The sequence below is a fragment of the Phyllostomus hastatus genome, unplaced genomic scaffold (genome assembly GCF_019186645.2).
Source record: "Phyllostomus hastatus isolate PE091 unplaced genomic scaffold, TTU_PhHast_1.1 phas_contig_38, whole genome shotgun sequence".
Lineage (NCBI taxonomy): Eukaryota > Metazoa > Chordata > Mammalia > Chiroptera > Phyllostomidae > Phyllostomus > Phyllostomus hastatus.
The window spans coordinates 19,658,299-19,675,097 of record NW_025333869.1 but is presented as its reverse complement, the minus strand read 5'-3'; the positions used below and the strand labels follow the sequence as shown (position 1 = coordinate 19,675,097).

At 43.0% G+C, this 16,799-nt stretch overlaps 1 pseudogene; it reads left to right on the top strand.

The window, feature by feature from the left end:
* The first annotated feature begins 6,008 nt into the window (after positions 1–6,008).
* Positions 6,009–7,208, top strand: LOC123821154 (annotated as a pseudogene).
* Positions 7,209–16,799: the final 9,591 nt, after the last annotated feature.

The following is a 16,799-nucleotide window of genomic DNA, read 5'->3' as shown; positions in this document are numbered from 1 at the left end:
CCCTCCCGACAGGTGAATTCTTTCCATGATCCTGGCAACATTTGCGGGGAGAATAAGAACATTCATATGTAGCTGTGCCTCTACAGTGACTTCTCAACTCTAGCAACATGAAAGAAATTCCTTCAAAGAGCTGCCAGGAAGCAGGCTGCAAACTCTATATGTGAGATCCACAAAATCCACAGGAGCAGCATCTCACCGGCGTGTTTCCTGAAGGTTGCTCTAGGCACAGCATAGGCCAATGGGAAAACCACTGCCACTGTGTCACTAACCAGGGAGACCTCAGGCCTTGCTGCCGACCCATTGCTGAGCAGACTGAGACCCACAGGAGACAGTGCTTCTGAGGCTTCTGATGAAAATCCCTGTTGAGATTATCAGACAGAGTATCTAGTTCCAGTGGCTGGATTATCAGAGTCCTCTCCATCCATCATGACATGTGTTACTCTTGACATCACTGTAGAAAGCATCGTTGGTTTTCAACATATCCATCACTGAGAGGAAAAGCCAAGTCCCCACCAAACTCTGAGAGGGGACTTGATTTAGCCAGGGAGACTCGAAGTGTGGCCTCATGCTTACAGCCTTGATGAAGACTTGGCCTGAGGGGACATGATATTCTGAGATACCTTAGCTACTGGTCATGTAAAAAAAAATCACTTTTTCTTCTTCCCACTCCAATGCTCCATCCAAACACACTAGGCTGGCTGTGGGAACTCAGCTGAGATTAAAAATAAATAAATAAAACAGAACACAATAAGGTCATTTATCCTGAAACAAACTGGTCCTTCAGTTTCCACAACACATCCTATAACTCACCCCTCCTGGGAAGCACTTGCACCTCAGTTGCCTCGCTCTCTGGACACAGAGCACCATTAACTTAAACACGTATAAACTGTTGTGGGAGAGACAAATAATCAGTCTCAGGGCTGGGAAAGTGTGAATTGGGCTCCACTTACTCTGGGCACTTGCAAGCTGTGAATTTCCTCAATAGAATCTTTTGAAGAGGCTTCTCCTCCCATCTGGGGATCCTGACAGCAGACATGTGCCCTAGGAAATGTAGCCTGAAATTTCAATCTGCCAAATGCCAGCACTTTTCCTTCTCAACTTACTCTCAATTTGAGGTCCCTTCTTTGAAGTGAAATAAGGATGGAGCCTGCAGCTCTACCTCTGGACCCTGTTTTTAAATATCCTGTGATCTAATTATTTTTACAACCAAATTTTCATTTGACTGTTGGGCCTCTTCTGGGGCCATGTAATTACCCAGCCCTATTTGCAGGTTTAAGCACACAGCTCTGAGATGGTCTGAACAACAAGAATAGGTTCTCGTGTGCATACATGTGTGTATCACTGCTGTTGCCAAGTTATTCCTAACTCATTAACCAGTTTAAAGTTGTGTCCCATAAAAACCTTCTTCTCAGCTCCATCCAAGGTGGTGGAGGTCCTGGATGGATATTTTAGGAAGGCTAGGAGCAACCACAGGGAAGCATTATGTCTAATCATGACACTTGTCTGGATAGTGCAGGAAAATGGCAACCCAAAATACCTCCTGAAAATGGAATGACCACAAGGCCTGAAGCAGAGTGGTGGTGTCAAGGGGAGTTAGTTTTCCCCAAGAATGGCACAAGAAAAAGATTACTAACATGTTGCAATTTCCTTGGAAAATGTCCATGTTGATGCCAGCCAGGGTCATGCTGGCAGTGTGGAAAATAAAGCTCCCATGTATCACATCTACCACAGAGCAATGGACTGAAGGGAAGTGTGAAAGCAGACAGTACTGGGTTCAAATCTCAGCGCTGTGCCTTTCTAGAAGTGTGGCCTTGGACAACCCACTTAACTCCTCTGATTGCTAGTTTTCTCATCTGTAAAATATGAAGATCATGATGCCCATAAAGTTGTATAGTATCAAAGAAGATCATAGATATAAAGTATTCAGTGAGCATATAGCACCTAGTAAACACTTGAGAAATGGTATTAAAGAATTGTTGTTTTCTCATTATTAATTCCTCATAGCTATATAGCGTGTTAAAGTTTGCAAAGGGCATTCATAGCCATTTTTTAAAGAAAATATGACTAGGTAAATTATTCATGTGGATAAAAATATCAAAACAAAACAATATACAAATATACAATGGAAGTCTAGCTCCCAGCCTGTGTCTGTCCACTGACCCCCTTTCTCACAGCTGCCCCTTCAGGCAGCCACTTAGTTTCTTATGTATCCTCCAGTGTTCTTTTATGCATATACAGCACACGTATATTCAGAATTTCCCCCTTTTCTTACACAAAGGTAGCATTCTATTCACACCATTCTACTCTTTGATGTTTTTGCCTTACATTAAATCTTCACTGTGGACAGATCCCAGGGAGTTTTTCACGTTAGTATATTCTCTCTCTCTCTCTCTCTCTCTCTCTCTCTCTCTCTCTCTCACACACACACACACACACACACACACACACAAATGGAGTAGCTCTATCTTAGTTTCTTTAACCAGCCCCCTCTGGGTGCACACATAGGCTGTTTCCAAGGCCAGCTTCCTGTGGTCCATCATGATTTTGTGCAGGAGCAGGCACACCCCTGGGATGTACTCCTGGAGTGAGACCACTGACTCAGGGCATGAGCACCTGCGATCCTGACCGATATTGCCAACTGCTCCCCATCAGGGCTATGCCCTGGTGCACCCCCTTCAGCACCATACAGAGGGAGCAATCACTTGGAGCCCTTTTCACCATTCCTTCTGCTGGTTCTTCACCATAGCTCCCACTGTGATGCCTAGCCACTGTTTCTTTTCTTTTCTTTGACCATGGAGACCATTTTTGTGTGCAATTCAATGGAACTGGTTACATTTGCAATGTTATACAACCACTACCACTATCCAGCTCCAGAATTCTTTCATCATCAAGAACAGAAGCTCTGCACCCATTAAAAAGTAACTCCCCTGCCCCATCTAGCCATCCTTCTCTGTCCACTTAGCATGGGTTGAAGGAATCCAGATTCCTGCCAAGTTGCCTGAAATACCCCCACTTGCTTTCAGACCACAATAGTCTTTTAATAATAAGGGGGAAAGACTTTCATTGTATTATGAGAGATCAGCCTTCTACTTTAAAAATGCTCTGGAAAAGGAAACCAAAATCTTTAAATTTCACATAAACTTGTGAATAACTTGTTTCTCTATGCAGCTTTCCATGTGGGGAGGGAGGTGTGGGGTTGAGGGGTGCAGAAAGGGAAGGGTGGGCCAAGTGACACCTTTATCTACCCACTTATCTAAGGATGAGTCCTAGTTGTCCAATACACAAGAGTGAATTTATTTTTGCATCGGGAAAGTGCTTTCTTTTCTAAGCCCCGAAGTTTTGTAGGCACTTCTCTATAAGGACTGACCTCTCCCCAGACTCTCCAGCCTTGTCCCATGTTCCAAACCTCAGGAGGACCAAAAGCTAAGGAGGTTGGGAGACAGGGATAACAAGCCTGCAAGAGAAAAGAAAGTGGAAGTAAGTAGAAGGGATACGGACTGATCATGCAGGTAAGATGCTGAGCAGAGGACCTGGCTCCCAGTAAGTATTAGTAAATGGTGATGGTGGTGCTGATGATGAAGATGATGATAATGGAGCTCTGGCCGGGTGGCTCAGTTGGTTGGAACATCATCCCATACACCAAAGGGTTGCAGGTTTGAGTCCCATTCAGGGCACATACCTAGATTGCAGGTTTGATCCCCGGTCAGGTCACGTATAAGAGGCAACCAACTGATGTTTCTCTCTCTCTCTCTCAAATCAATAAACATATCCTCAGGTGAGGATAAAGAAAAGATGATAATAGATAAATTTCATCCAGGATCAGCTGCTTGAATGGGTGCTCAGCTCCTAAGTATACAGCAATGAATTTCCTTCAATGGATTTGAGTCTGTCCCCCTCCAGCTCTCATCCATGGATCTTAATGCTATCTCTTGAGCCACCCTCATTATATTGCTCATCCAGATATACACACACATCAATCCCTACGTTGAGGAAAGCAATAATGGTTCTTCCCAGCATCTCCTCTTTTCTAGTACCACCACTCTTCAGACATTCTTCATAAAACTTGGTTTCTAGATCTTCATCAAGTGCTTATAGTCTGAAACAAGGGAGGCAAGGAGAAAGCATTGCCTGTACAATGAAAGGAGAAGAAACACAGCTGAGGAACAGGTAGAATTTGATGGACCCACAGACAGAGAATGGGATGAAAAAGAAGGGATTCCTGGGGTCACAGTTTCAAAGAAATGACTTCCCAGTTCTCACTCCATGGTGAAGATCCATGAGGGCACCAATACTGAACTATCAGCTGGGTTAGCCCTGGGCCAAAGGATGCCAGAACTTAATAGGACTCCACAGCTGAATCTCTGGGGAGTCTGCTCTTTAATTGGTATTTCTGAGGTTTGCCATGTGAGCCCATCCAAGTAAGGAAGCTCACAATGCCCTCTAAAAGTCACCTTTGCTATTTGTAGGTGCAGAGTTTAGGTGTGATATAAAGAATTTGAACAACACATTCCAGGGGCCACATCCCACCAGAGCTGTCTCTCACATCCCCATGATAATGTGGCCACAGTGCAGGACAGAGTGGAGAGGCAACATGCTGAAGAATAGGGAGGATGCACTGAGAGCAGTGGTACTCACTTCCCCTGGAAATCTCTGTGAACGCCAGAGCCTGTGGTGGAAATAACAACTTCAGCATCAAGACCTACTAATAGATAGTGGTTCATAGGCAAGTGTTGAGCTCAAATTAGATAATGTGCACATTTTTGCTCACTGTTGCAACTCACTTCATTTCCTAAACCTTCATTCTTTTCCACCAAGAAAATCTCCTCTATCCATTACCTATGCTCTCCACATTACTCTTTACTTTGAAAAACCTCCCCAGAGCACATACCACATCAATACACTCTTCTCCACTGATCACAGCAGCAATCTCAAGAATGAAGGCAGAAACAGCCTTTGATACACAGAACAAAGCACCGAGAAAGTTCATGGCCAAAAGTGTCCCCCTCTAAGGCTGTCGCCACACAACTATGAAAAGAATAGTAGTCATTGGCCCTCTACTTCTCCCAGTCCACTGATCACAGGGCCATGCAGCCAGTGGCAAGATAACTGGTAGTGTAAATAGTCCCCCATCATATCATCAGCTTGGTTATTTCTGCATGCTAGGGTAGTTGGGGCCTGGAAGAATTCAACACAATGTGTGAATGTGAAAGTCAAGTTCAGGCTCTATTCTTGCCTTGACCCCAGCTGGAGGACATGTGTGACTGCATGCAGCCAGCCTTGTCCCCTCCCAGCAAAGTACCATCTTCATTCATTCTGCCCAATTTCTCTCCCCAATCCACCTTCTCTTTTCTTTTTTGGACAGAAGCAACTGCCTGAGTTGGCTCTTATGAGTCAATTCCACCCACTTTTGGTTAAACTCTACTCCTGGCTTGGTGATCTTCCAAGACAAATGACAAATGCAGAAGCCACAGGGGGCTGGAGAGGTGCCCTCATGGATAGCTGCCCAACAGGACTTCAATTAATTTCTCAGGTTGCCATCAGGACTTCCAACATGGGAGAGGAGCTCAGCATCCAAGGCTGGCTGAGCACTTGGCTGGTGCCCTGTGTGGACATTCAGGATGCTGGGGCCTCTTTACCTCTGCCTTTCAACATGAGAACCAGTTCCTGATTTCAACACTCACACACACACCAGAGACAAAACATTTGGATTCTATATGTTTCCTAAAGTCAAGGGTCAGAATGAAAGGCAGGCAGAAAAGGCAGTGAGGCAGGCAGACACAGAAGCAGATTGAAAGCTGAGAATCCAACTGCAGAATCAGAGAGAACACTTCCAGGTCTGGCTTGGTCCTTCTCTCACAACTCCTACCCTTAACTGAGCTCACTCCACAACTTCAAATTTACACCTATCTTCTTCTCCAGCATCCACAGTGGCTCTAGAATTTTTATATAAAATTCTCCTCCAGCCAACCACAGCTCCTTTGACTAGCGTCTCTGCTTCCTCTTTTGCCATGACTTCTTACAGCTATTGCCAGTCATCTGCCACCTAGTCCTTTGCGGGCATGGGTGGTGGCAACGTGTGCTTTGGAGGAGGAGTATCTTGCACACCCAGCATCTGTGGAGGCTTGGGTGGCCATGGTGTGTCAGTGACAACTGCCCGCTTTGCGTCCTTGTCCTCCTGTGGGGGCTACAGTGGTGGCTATGTGGGCACCGTGGTCAGTCTGATGGGCTTCTGGTGGGCAACAAGAAGTTGAGCATGAAGAACCTTAACAACTTCCTAGCCTCCTACCTGGAGAAGGTGCATGCCCTGGAGGTGGCCAACGGAGACCTGGAGGTGAAGACCCGTGACTGGTACCAGAAACAAGGGCCCGGCCCGCCCGTGATTACAGCCACTACTACCAGACCATCGGGGAGCTGCGGGACAAGATTCTTGGTGCCACCACTGAGAACTCCAAGATTGTCCTGCACATCGACAATGCCCATCCGGCTGTGGATGACTTCCAAACCAAGTATGAGGTGGAGCAGGCCCTGCGCATGAACATGGAGGCCGACATCAATGGCCTGCACAAGGTGCTGGACAAGCTGACCCTGGCCAGAGCTGACCTGGAGATGCAGATTGAAGGCCTGAAGGAAGAGCTGGCCTACCTGAAGAAGAACCATGAGGAGGAAATCAGTGTCCCTAAGGAGCCAGGTGGATGGCCAAGTCAGTGTGGAGGTGGATTCCGCTCCTGGCATTGACCTAGCCAAGATCCTGAGTGACATGAGGAAGCCAGTATGAGGTCATGGCTGAGAAGAACCAGAAGGATGCTGAAGTCCAGTTCATTATCAAGACTGAGGAGCTGAACCAGGAGGTTGCTGGCCACACAGAACAACTGCAGACCAGCAAGACAGAGGTCACTGACCTGTGCCATACCCTCCAGGGTCTGGGGATCCAGCTGCAATCTCAGCTCAGCATGAAAGCCACCCTAGAAGACACAGTGGTGGAAACAGAATCCTGCTTTAGAGCCCAGCTGGCACAGATCCAGATGCTAATCAGCAGTATCAAAGCCCAGCTGAGTGATGTTTGTGCTGAAGTCATGTGGCAGAACCTGGAGTACCACCAGCTCATGAACACCAAGACATGGCTGGAGCAGGAGATCACCACCTCCTGCAGCCTGCATGAGGGCCAGGATGCCTATTACAATAATCTGCCCACTACCCAGACCACCTGAGTCCAGCAGCTTCCCTGGCTTCCTGCTTCAAGCAGAGGGATGGATGCTCCTGGGTAGGTGAATGGGAGGGATGGGACCTTTACCTCTGGCTCTCCTCTGATCTGTCAATAAAATTTTATAGCCCAAGGGGAAAAAAAAAGAAGCTGACAATCTGGTTGGAAGAGGGGCTAAGAAACTTTTTTGACATGGTAGTTGCATATTAAGCACACTGTTTTGATTTTGACCAAAGATTTAATTGAAGTAACTGAAGGGAAGAATCAGAGTATCCCCACATCTCAGAACAATTTCTGTTCTAATCAGTCAAGTTATTCTCTTCCCCCTCAACTCACGTCCATGCCTACACTCCTAGCTTTGCACCTCTCCCTTCCTTCCCCTTACCTGGGAGAAAATGGCATACACCCTCCCAGGCTTGGCTTCTCAATGAGACCCAATTAAACACTATTCAATGACTATTGCTCACTTATTTGGCAACTGAACATGGTATCTGGGTGGATGCCAAGCACTGCCTAACAAGCCCTCACTCTATACTGGACTTACTGTTTGCAAAGCTTTCACCTCTAATATCTTATTCAACTCTCACAGCAACCTTTTATGGTAGCCAGGAGAGAAAGGATCATCACCCCATCTTAAAAATGAGGAGAGAAACAGGCATCGCATCATATGCACAGATTTCCGATACACAGACCCAAATTGAAATTCCACCTTTGATAGCTATTGCTTTGTGTGAACTGAGACAGGTGTGAGTCTCGGTGTTCTCATCTATAAAAGGGAACTATAGTCACCCACCTGTTAAGATTTTTATTAGATCTAGAGGTAACAAATTTAGAATGCTTAGCACTATGTAGAATGAGTATAAGCTCCTAAATGGTAGCAGTTTTGATGATGATGATGGTGGTGGTGATGGTGGTGGTGATGGTGGTGGTAATTGTGGTGTTGGTAATAATGTTGTTGATGACGATGATGGTGATACTGATGATGCTGATGATCACAGGTGATGGTCATGGTGGTGATAATGATGGACTAACATGACAAGATGTTGGTAATGGCTTTCTTGTTTATCTGTATTTTCTAATTTTTCTACAGATAATCATGACTAGCACTATTTAAGAAAAAATTATCCAAGTCCTTTCAAATACTCCTGTTGAGTACTTTATTCTTCTACTCTAGGGAAACCTGTTAGTTCTTTACAAAACCCATTATGAAGCCAGCAGCCATAGGCAGGTGCTATCCGAATGCTTTGCCAAAGCCTCATTCCCCTCACTTGGTCTCACTCACCACATATTCAGGTCCAGGTAATTGTGCCCAGCAGCTATGGGTTCCATGTAATTGTCCCCAAAATGCTCTGTGTGGCCTTTCTAGGCAGGAGCTCTTCACAATTAGTCATCACAAGGAAATGTTGAAAGACAAGTGGTTATTTTGGGGAATTACTTATCAGCAAGAGGACACAACTCTGATAGAGCATAATGGAGACCATGTGTTAATTACAATCTGCAAGATGCTATCACATCATTTCTTAATCCACAGCTCATTAGGCATTCCAGCCTGAGCTCCCTGTCATTACTGTGGGCTTGTTACAATGCAGGAAGAAAAAAGCATCTCAAATGAGGACAATTTTAGGGCTGTGGGGATGCACCCATGTACAGGTGGTCAGAAAGCATCTTCTTAATGAGGCTAATTTTGCCTTGGATACAAAGTACCACGTGCTATCTCTGAGGGCAGGGACAGCCATGCACAAACATGTGCACACACAAGTAAGCACTTATAGACCATCTTGTGAAAAATATCCAATTCCCTGATTATAGTTCTCCTAGTTTGCTTTCTTTAGCATTTTTAAGCAAGTAGGAATTATTCTTTGAAATGAGAAACCAAAATTCTCAATTATCCAATATTTCCTGAAGGCTTAGTATGTGCCAGGCCCACAGTAGGTACAGGGTGTAACAGAGCAGGAGAATATTTGTCCTTATGGAATTTGTAATCTAGTTAGGGAGGAAGGTTCAGTGTCCCCAGAACAAGGAGCTAAGGAGGGTTTACACAGGAAGCAAGGAAGGTATATTCATACTCTGAATGTACCCGGCATTCTGAGGAGAGAAGGGGGCCCAAATGCCTATGGGCTGTGGCCTCACATTTACTTCCTCACTGTCCATCCATAAGTAAGAGCCACCACTTTCATTCCATTCAACCTCCCAAGCCAAGTCATTTTAGGATCTAGCCACAGGGGGCCTGTGCTGGGTCAGCTTTGAGCCATGGGGAGGAGGCTTATAGGGATTAAGGCAAGTCAGGAGACACCAGATTTGGTTTCAAAGTGATTTTCACCAGGATATTGGATTGCCTCTTATGGAGCCACTAATGGAGATGGGTGGGAGGTGGCCAGCTCTTTGGAAAATAATAACCCCTGAAGATTTTCCACCCTGATAGTGAAATCGAGTCGCCCCATGGCAGGCAGCCACTTGGGGTTACTGCTCCACTTTGCTTGTTGAGGGGGGAGTCAGTGACACTGGAAGGACTTGTCCTAGGGCCAGTGATGGGAAAAGTTACCCGCAGTGCTCTCTCTGAGTCACAGTCAGGGTGGGAAAGGATGTCCACTGAACTCCCCAACTTCCCGAACCTGCAGATCACCTTTCAGACTTGGGAGCAGATAGAGGGTGACCCCCAGACAGTCAGGGGTTCTGGGACACCCTCCTACCAGCCTGTACACCACCCACGTGCCTACGGTACCAATTCCTTCTCCACAGAGAGGCTTTCCAGTCCTTGAGAACCCCTTAAGTGGTGCAAACATCCAGAGAGGCACAGGACGTGCCTTGGGGGAGGGTAGGATGGAGGTGAGGTGCAGAGAGTTGACCCTTGTCAGATTGAAAGGACTCTTAGGATCAGAAACCAGTCTGGTCTCAGGGTTCGGGTTGAAAAAGTAGACAAACTTTATTACCATTTCACCAAGGTTGTCCATTCAGGGAGCATGGCCTTCAGTATTGCTGACTGAGAAGTTACCATTTTAACACAGGGACTAATCCCTCTCATCTCTCCTTACTGCCAGACTAAACTGTTTACCCATCCCTCTCAGAGCTGCTGTGTCCTCCTACCTGCCTTCCCCTGGGGCCATTCATACTGTCTCCTCCAACTCACCTTCCAGGCAGCCTCCCTGATTTTGTCATCTGATGGGACCCAGCACCCAGCATGGCCAACATGCACTTTGTATGCATTAGACCACTCATTACTGTGGGAGGGTGGTGGAGAGCATGGGTGCTGTAGGCCCCCAGGTTGAAATTCCAGCTCAGACACTGATGACGGCGGGGACCTTGTGACTCTCAATCTCTGAGACTCTGTTTATGGACATCATTACAGCTCATTCTTAAGTTGTGGTGAGAAGTAGGTAAAATATGATGCATGTGAGGTGGCCAGCATCTGGCCTGACATGTACTAGATGATAAATTATTTCTCTCCCTTTGGAACATGGGACCTTGAGGGGAAGGACTGAGTGCTCTTGTTCTCTCCTCTGGGACATCCCAAAGTGGCTGGAATAGAACTGTGTGTACAGGAAGGGTTCTCTAGGACCCAGTGCCCAGTGCCCAGAGGTACCCTGCATTATCCTCCATAGGACCCCCAGACTCAGCTCCAAGGGCCCAACATTACATCACTGTTCCTAAGGCTCCAAGACACCAGAGGTTAGGCCTTTTCATCTGAATAGTGAGTTGAGGAACATCCACATTGCCACTCCTCTCACACCCTCACCACCACCACCTGGAGCCATACCCCACATACCCAGACTCACTCAAACCTACCCTTTGCTCATAGGGACAAAATCAGTGGCAACTTCTGACGGACACAATTTCCCTCAGTCACTCCCTTCTTCCCCTCAACTGACGTCTTTTTAAAAAGTCACATTTCATTACCAAGACGGAAAGTCTTCAGAGCTGCTTTCCAAGGGATGGTCAACTGAACAGCTACACAGTCCAATGGACAGAACCAGAAAGCATGACTGAATATCACTCTGCCATTTACTAGCTGGTCACTTAACTTCTCTGAACCTTTTTCCTTATCTGCAAAAGAATAATTAAGACAGAAAATTTTGCAGAGTTTTCAATGAGAGAGTAAAGCAAGATGATGTATATGAAAGGGCTTTTTACTAGAAAGGTTGTAAAAATGTGAATGGCAGTTAATAGGAAAGGCATTTTTAATAGAAGACAGCAAAAATCTATCTGATTATGTCATTCCATTGACCATATATTGATTGTATATTTCTTATATGACAGGCAGGTCACTAGGCTGGAGGAAAATAGCAGTGGACCAAAGGACCTGTTTCTGCCCTGGAAGAGCTCCCATTCTCATGGAGGGTGGGGAGATACAGACAGTGAAGGTATCCTATGCATGTGATCAGTGCTACAGGGGTGAAACAGGTTGAAATGCTGAGATGGCCAGGGTGACTTTTGTATAGAGTGTGGCCCTTCAAGCAAGGACTGCACATCCTCAGAGGCCTCCCATAACCAATTCCCCCTCCTTCCTCTGAAAGAGGTTGATAGTAGCCAATAGAGAGATGGCAGAGGACCCCCTCAGAGGATCTTCAGGAGTAGGAATCTGCCAACATCATTGTTAAACATTGTTCTGTAAGTGCAAGCCAATATAATTAGATAAGGAGAAAAAATAGATAAATATATTACCAAGGAAGAAGCAGATTTACCATCATGATCTGCAGATAATATGATTATACAATGCATCCAAGTCAACTGAAAAACTTTAAGAAAAAAAAAAAACAGAAATGAGTTGGGTGGTCTCTTCTTATACAAACAACAGCCAGTTAGAAAATACACTGCAGCATGAGTGAGCATGAGGGGTAGAACATCAATTGTTCATTAAATATTATTGAGAGGCTTTTGGTCAAGATGGAGGTATATGTAACACAACCACAGCAAAAATTACAACTAAACTACAAAACAACTATCACCCAGAATTGTCAGAAAATCAAGCTGTATGGAAGTATGATAACCAAGGAAATAAAGAAGTCACATTCATTCAGATGGGTAGGAGGAGCAGACATTGAATGAGTGGTCCCACATCCATGGTAGATAAAAATCAGGAGGGATACCTCAGGAGTGAGGGATTCCAGCACCACACCAGACCTCCTATCCTAGGGTTCCAGTGCCAAGAAGATATGACCCCATAACTTCTGGCTAAAAAACCAGTGGGAGGTTGGGGAAGAAAAAGCTATGGTATTCTCAGGCATCTCCTCTTAAATGGCCTGCAACAGACTTAGGACTCATTCTCTCTGGGCTCCAGCACTGGGGCAGCAGCTGAAAGGGCACTAGTGGCATACAAGGAGAATCTGAAGTGTCTGGCATCAGAGTAAGTGTTGATGGACAACTTCCTCCCAGACAAAATTCCAGAGGCCAAGCAGAGGTCATTGTACCTTTTCTGAGCCCTCCCCAACACGGAGCCACAGAGCCCAACACCCTATCTGAGGCTCCATCAACTTGGTTCACATGGGTTGCCCTGCCCTGGTGATTACTTATCCAACTTACTGGTGATTACCTATCCAACTTACTGGTGCACTTCTCTACAATAAGCCACACTACTAAGACAGGGAGTCAAAGCATTTTTACCTAATACATAGAAACAAATAGAGGGAGGCTGCCGAAATAGGGAGAAAAAGAAATATGATTCAAATGAAAGAAAAGAACAAACCTCCAGAAAAAGAACTAAACAAAAGGGAGATAAGCAATCTGTTAAATGCAGAGTTCAAAACACTGGTTATTAGTATGTTTGAGGAACTCATTAGGTACTTCAACTGCATAAAAAAGACCCAAGCAGAAATGAAATTTGCACTAAGTGAAATAAAAAAAAATTACAGGGAATAAAGAGGAGAGTGGATGAAGCAGAGAATCAAATCAGTGATTTGGAACATAAGGAAGAAAACCACTTTCAATCAGAACAGCAAGAAGAAAAAATAATTTTAAAAAGTGAGGATAAGGTAAGGAGCCTCTGGGACAACTTCTAATGTACCAACATTCAAACCATAGGGGTGCTGGAAGGAGAAGAGGAAGAGCAAGAAATTGAAAACTTATTTGAAAAATAATGAAAGAAATCTTGCCTAATTTGGTGAAAGAAATAGACATACAAGTCTAGGAAGCACAGAGAGTCTCTAACAAGATGGATGCAAAGATATTCACTCCAGGACACATGAAAATTAAAATGACAAAGGTTAAAGATAATGAGAGAATCTTAAAAGCTGCAAGAGAAAAGTAGATAGTTACCTACTAAGGAGTTCTTATAAGACTGTCAGCTGCAAAAGAAACTTTGCAGACTAGAAGGGACTGGCAAGAGTTATTAAAGTGATGAAAAGCAAGGACCTACAACCTAGGTTACTCTATCCAACAAAGCTATAATTTAGAATTGAAGGGCAGATAAAGTGCTTTCCAGACAAGGTAAAGCTAAAGCAGTTCATCATCATCATCAAGCCATTATTATATAAAGATCAAAACTATGAACATTACAATGGCAATAAACTCACAACTGTCAACAATTTTAATCTAAAAAATAAACTAAGCAAAAAGCAGAAAAGAAACAGAATCATAGGTATGGAGATCATTTGGAAGGGTATAAATTGGGAGGGGGAAGGAGGAGAAAGGAGAAGAAGCTTCAGGGATTAAGAAGTACAAATTGGTAGGTACAGATTAGATAGGGGTTTGCTAAGAATAGTATAGGAAATGGAGAAGTCAAAGAACTTATATGCATGACCCATGGACACAAACTAATCAGTGGGAAGCTAAGCCAGGTGTAATGAGAGGTACTGGGTGGAGGAGGGAAAAGGGGGAAAATTGAGACAACTGTAATAGCATATCAATAAAACATATCTAAAAATATAGTGTAGGAAATGATCCCTCTTTTAATAAGAAGAAAAAAGATAAAACACCTAAGAATATATTTAATTATAACTGCAGAATCTATATGAAAAAATGTTTTAAACCTCCAATGAGAAATTTTAATAACATTTGAATAAATTAAAAGATATATTATCAAATAAAAAACTTTCAGTGTTGTAAAAATTTATTTTCCTCATTCAAAGCAATCCCAGTTAAAGAATTTATATAATTTCTTTTGACCAGACAAATTTATTCTAAAGTTTATCTGGAAAAACAGATGTATGAGAATAGCCAGGAAAATGATGGGGGAAAGGGGAGATAGACTTCCTCACCAGATATTTTAAAGTATTTATTGTAAATCTACAATAATTAAAACACTTTGGTACAATGCATTAATACATAGACAAACTCACAAAACAGGAGAGAGTCTGCATATAAACCCAAATACAAATTGAAATTTGGTAGATGATAAAGATGTAGTTGAAATCAGTGATTAAAAAATAGATTATTCAATAAATGGAATGGAAGTGACTGCCTAGTCATTTACAGGGGAAACAACAACTGTGATAGAAACCCATTTTTTACCTCAAACTCTCTCCAAACATAACACAAAACCCCAAATTCATTTTTTAAAAAATGACCATTAAAAATTTTTAATCTGTATGGTTAAAAAGTAAGTAACATGGAAATAATCTTAAAACAAATCATCCATGCTTGCAACCCATTGGCTAGAACTCTGTCACATGGCCTCACCTACCTTAAAGTGTCAGGGAAATGGAGCCCCTAGAGTGCAAACTCTTCCCAGGGGCAAGACCACACAATGGAAGGGAAAGCACTCATTTCTGATGAACATTCAGTGGTGTTGGCCTCACTGTGAATTTATGTTACACATAGAAAATCATTGGGAAAATACTGTCGAATTAAATCAAGTTTAACAAAAGTGTTCAACAAGACAAGGAGAGCAAAGGATATGAACTCATGGTTCATAGAAAAATTAGTGCAAATACCCATAAAGCACATGAAAAATGCTCTAGATCATTCAAAATTAAATAAATTAAAATAAAAACAGTAAGATACCACTTTTTATTTATCAAACTGGTACAAAATAAAAAAGTTGGGTAATAGTTGGTGAGTGGGTATGCAATACACACTTTCAAATACTGTTGGTGGGAGTATAAATTAGTGTAACATTTTTGGAGAACAAGTTAGCAATATCAACGAAAAATTTAAATACATATATTTTTATTTATCATTAATTTCACACTATGAAATGTATCTTGTAGATATATAGGTTAAAGTACATCAAGGTATGTGAATAAAGAGGCTCATTGAAGCAGTTTATATATAAGCAAAAAAGCAAAATGAAAAGACAAAAAATAAACAATTTCTATTTCCACCAATAAGAAACACATGGGTTAAGACATGTGGTATAATGGATACTATACAGTATACAAAAAGACTGGTATGAAACCATTTGTACTAATATAAAAAGATCTCCAAAGTATGCAGAAGAAGCACATTTATTCAGTCTTCACCTAACACCTTACCAAATTATTCGATGCTCTCAGCTCCTCTGTAAAGCACTGTGCAATGTCCATGGCTCACACTCCAGCGTTCCCACGACCTTCTCCAACAAGTTGAGTGGGATGCTTAGCAGGAATCAACTATGTTTGTTTTCAAACCTATTTGTGCCAGTTGTACTTATTATTGCTAATTCATAACTAAATACAAAAAACTAAGTGTGACTATAGAAATGAGAGTCATTTCTGTGAAAGCTAAGGGGAGTGCTTTGAAAATGCTCAATATAAGTGAGTTTCTAAAAACAAAATGATGTCTAAAATGCAAGTGAGAAAACTATAAAAGATGATGGGTGAGAGTTCTGTTCTCATATCCTCCAAAATGTCTTTAAATTCTCATTCCACATTAAAAATCTGAAACTGTGCATGGCAGCTGTGGTTTTTGCTTTAAAGCAATATAGGACCCAGTTAGTTGGCACACACTCAAGAGAAGAGCCTTAGCCCCACATCATAAGTTCACCTGCTGATATCTGATGATCTATTTTGTAGGTGTGATGTTATTGTTGTTTTGTTTTTTTGTTTTGAAGAATCTTTTTTTAAGATATTTTATTGATTATGCTATTACATTTGTCCCATTACCCCTCTTCATTCCCCTCCGCCCTGCACACCCTCTCTCACCCACATTCCCCCCCACCTTTAGTTCATGTCCATGGGTTATACATATAAGTTCTTTGGCTTCTCCATTTCTCATACTATTTCAACCTCCACCTGTCTATTTTGTACCTACCATTTATGCTTCTTATTCCTTGTAACTTCCCCCGCTTATCCCCTTCCCTCTCCCCACTGATAACTCTCCATGTGATCTCCATTTCTATGATTCTGTTCCTGTTCTAGTTGTTTGCTTAGTTTTTGTTTTTGTTTTTTAGGTTCAGTTGTTGATAGCTGTGAGTTTGTTGTCATTTTACTGTTCATAGTTTTGATCTTCTTTTTCTTAGATAAGTCCCTTTAACATTTCCTATAATAAGGGCTTGGTGATGATGAACTCCTTTAACTTGACTTTATCTGAGAAGCACTTTATCTGCCCTTCCATTCTAAATGAAAGCTTTGCTGGATAGAGCAATCTGGGGTGTAGGTCCTTGCCTTTCATGACTTGGAATGCTTTTTTCTAGCCCCTTCTTGCCTGCAAGGTCTCTTTTGAGAAATCAGATGACAGTCTGATGGGA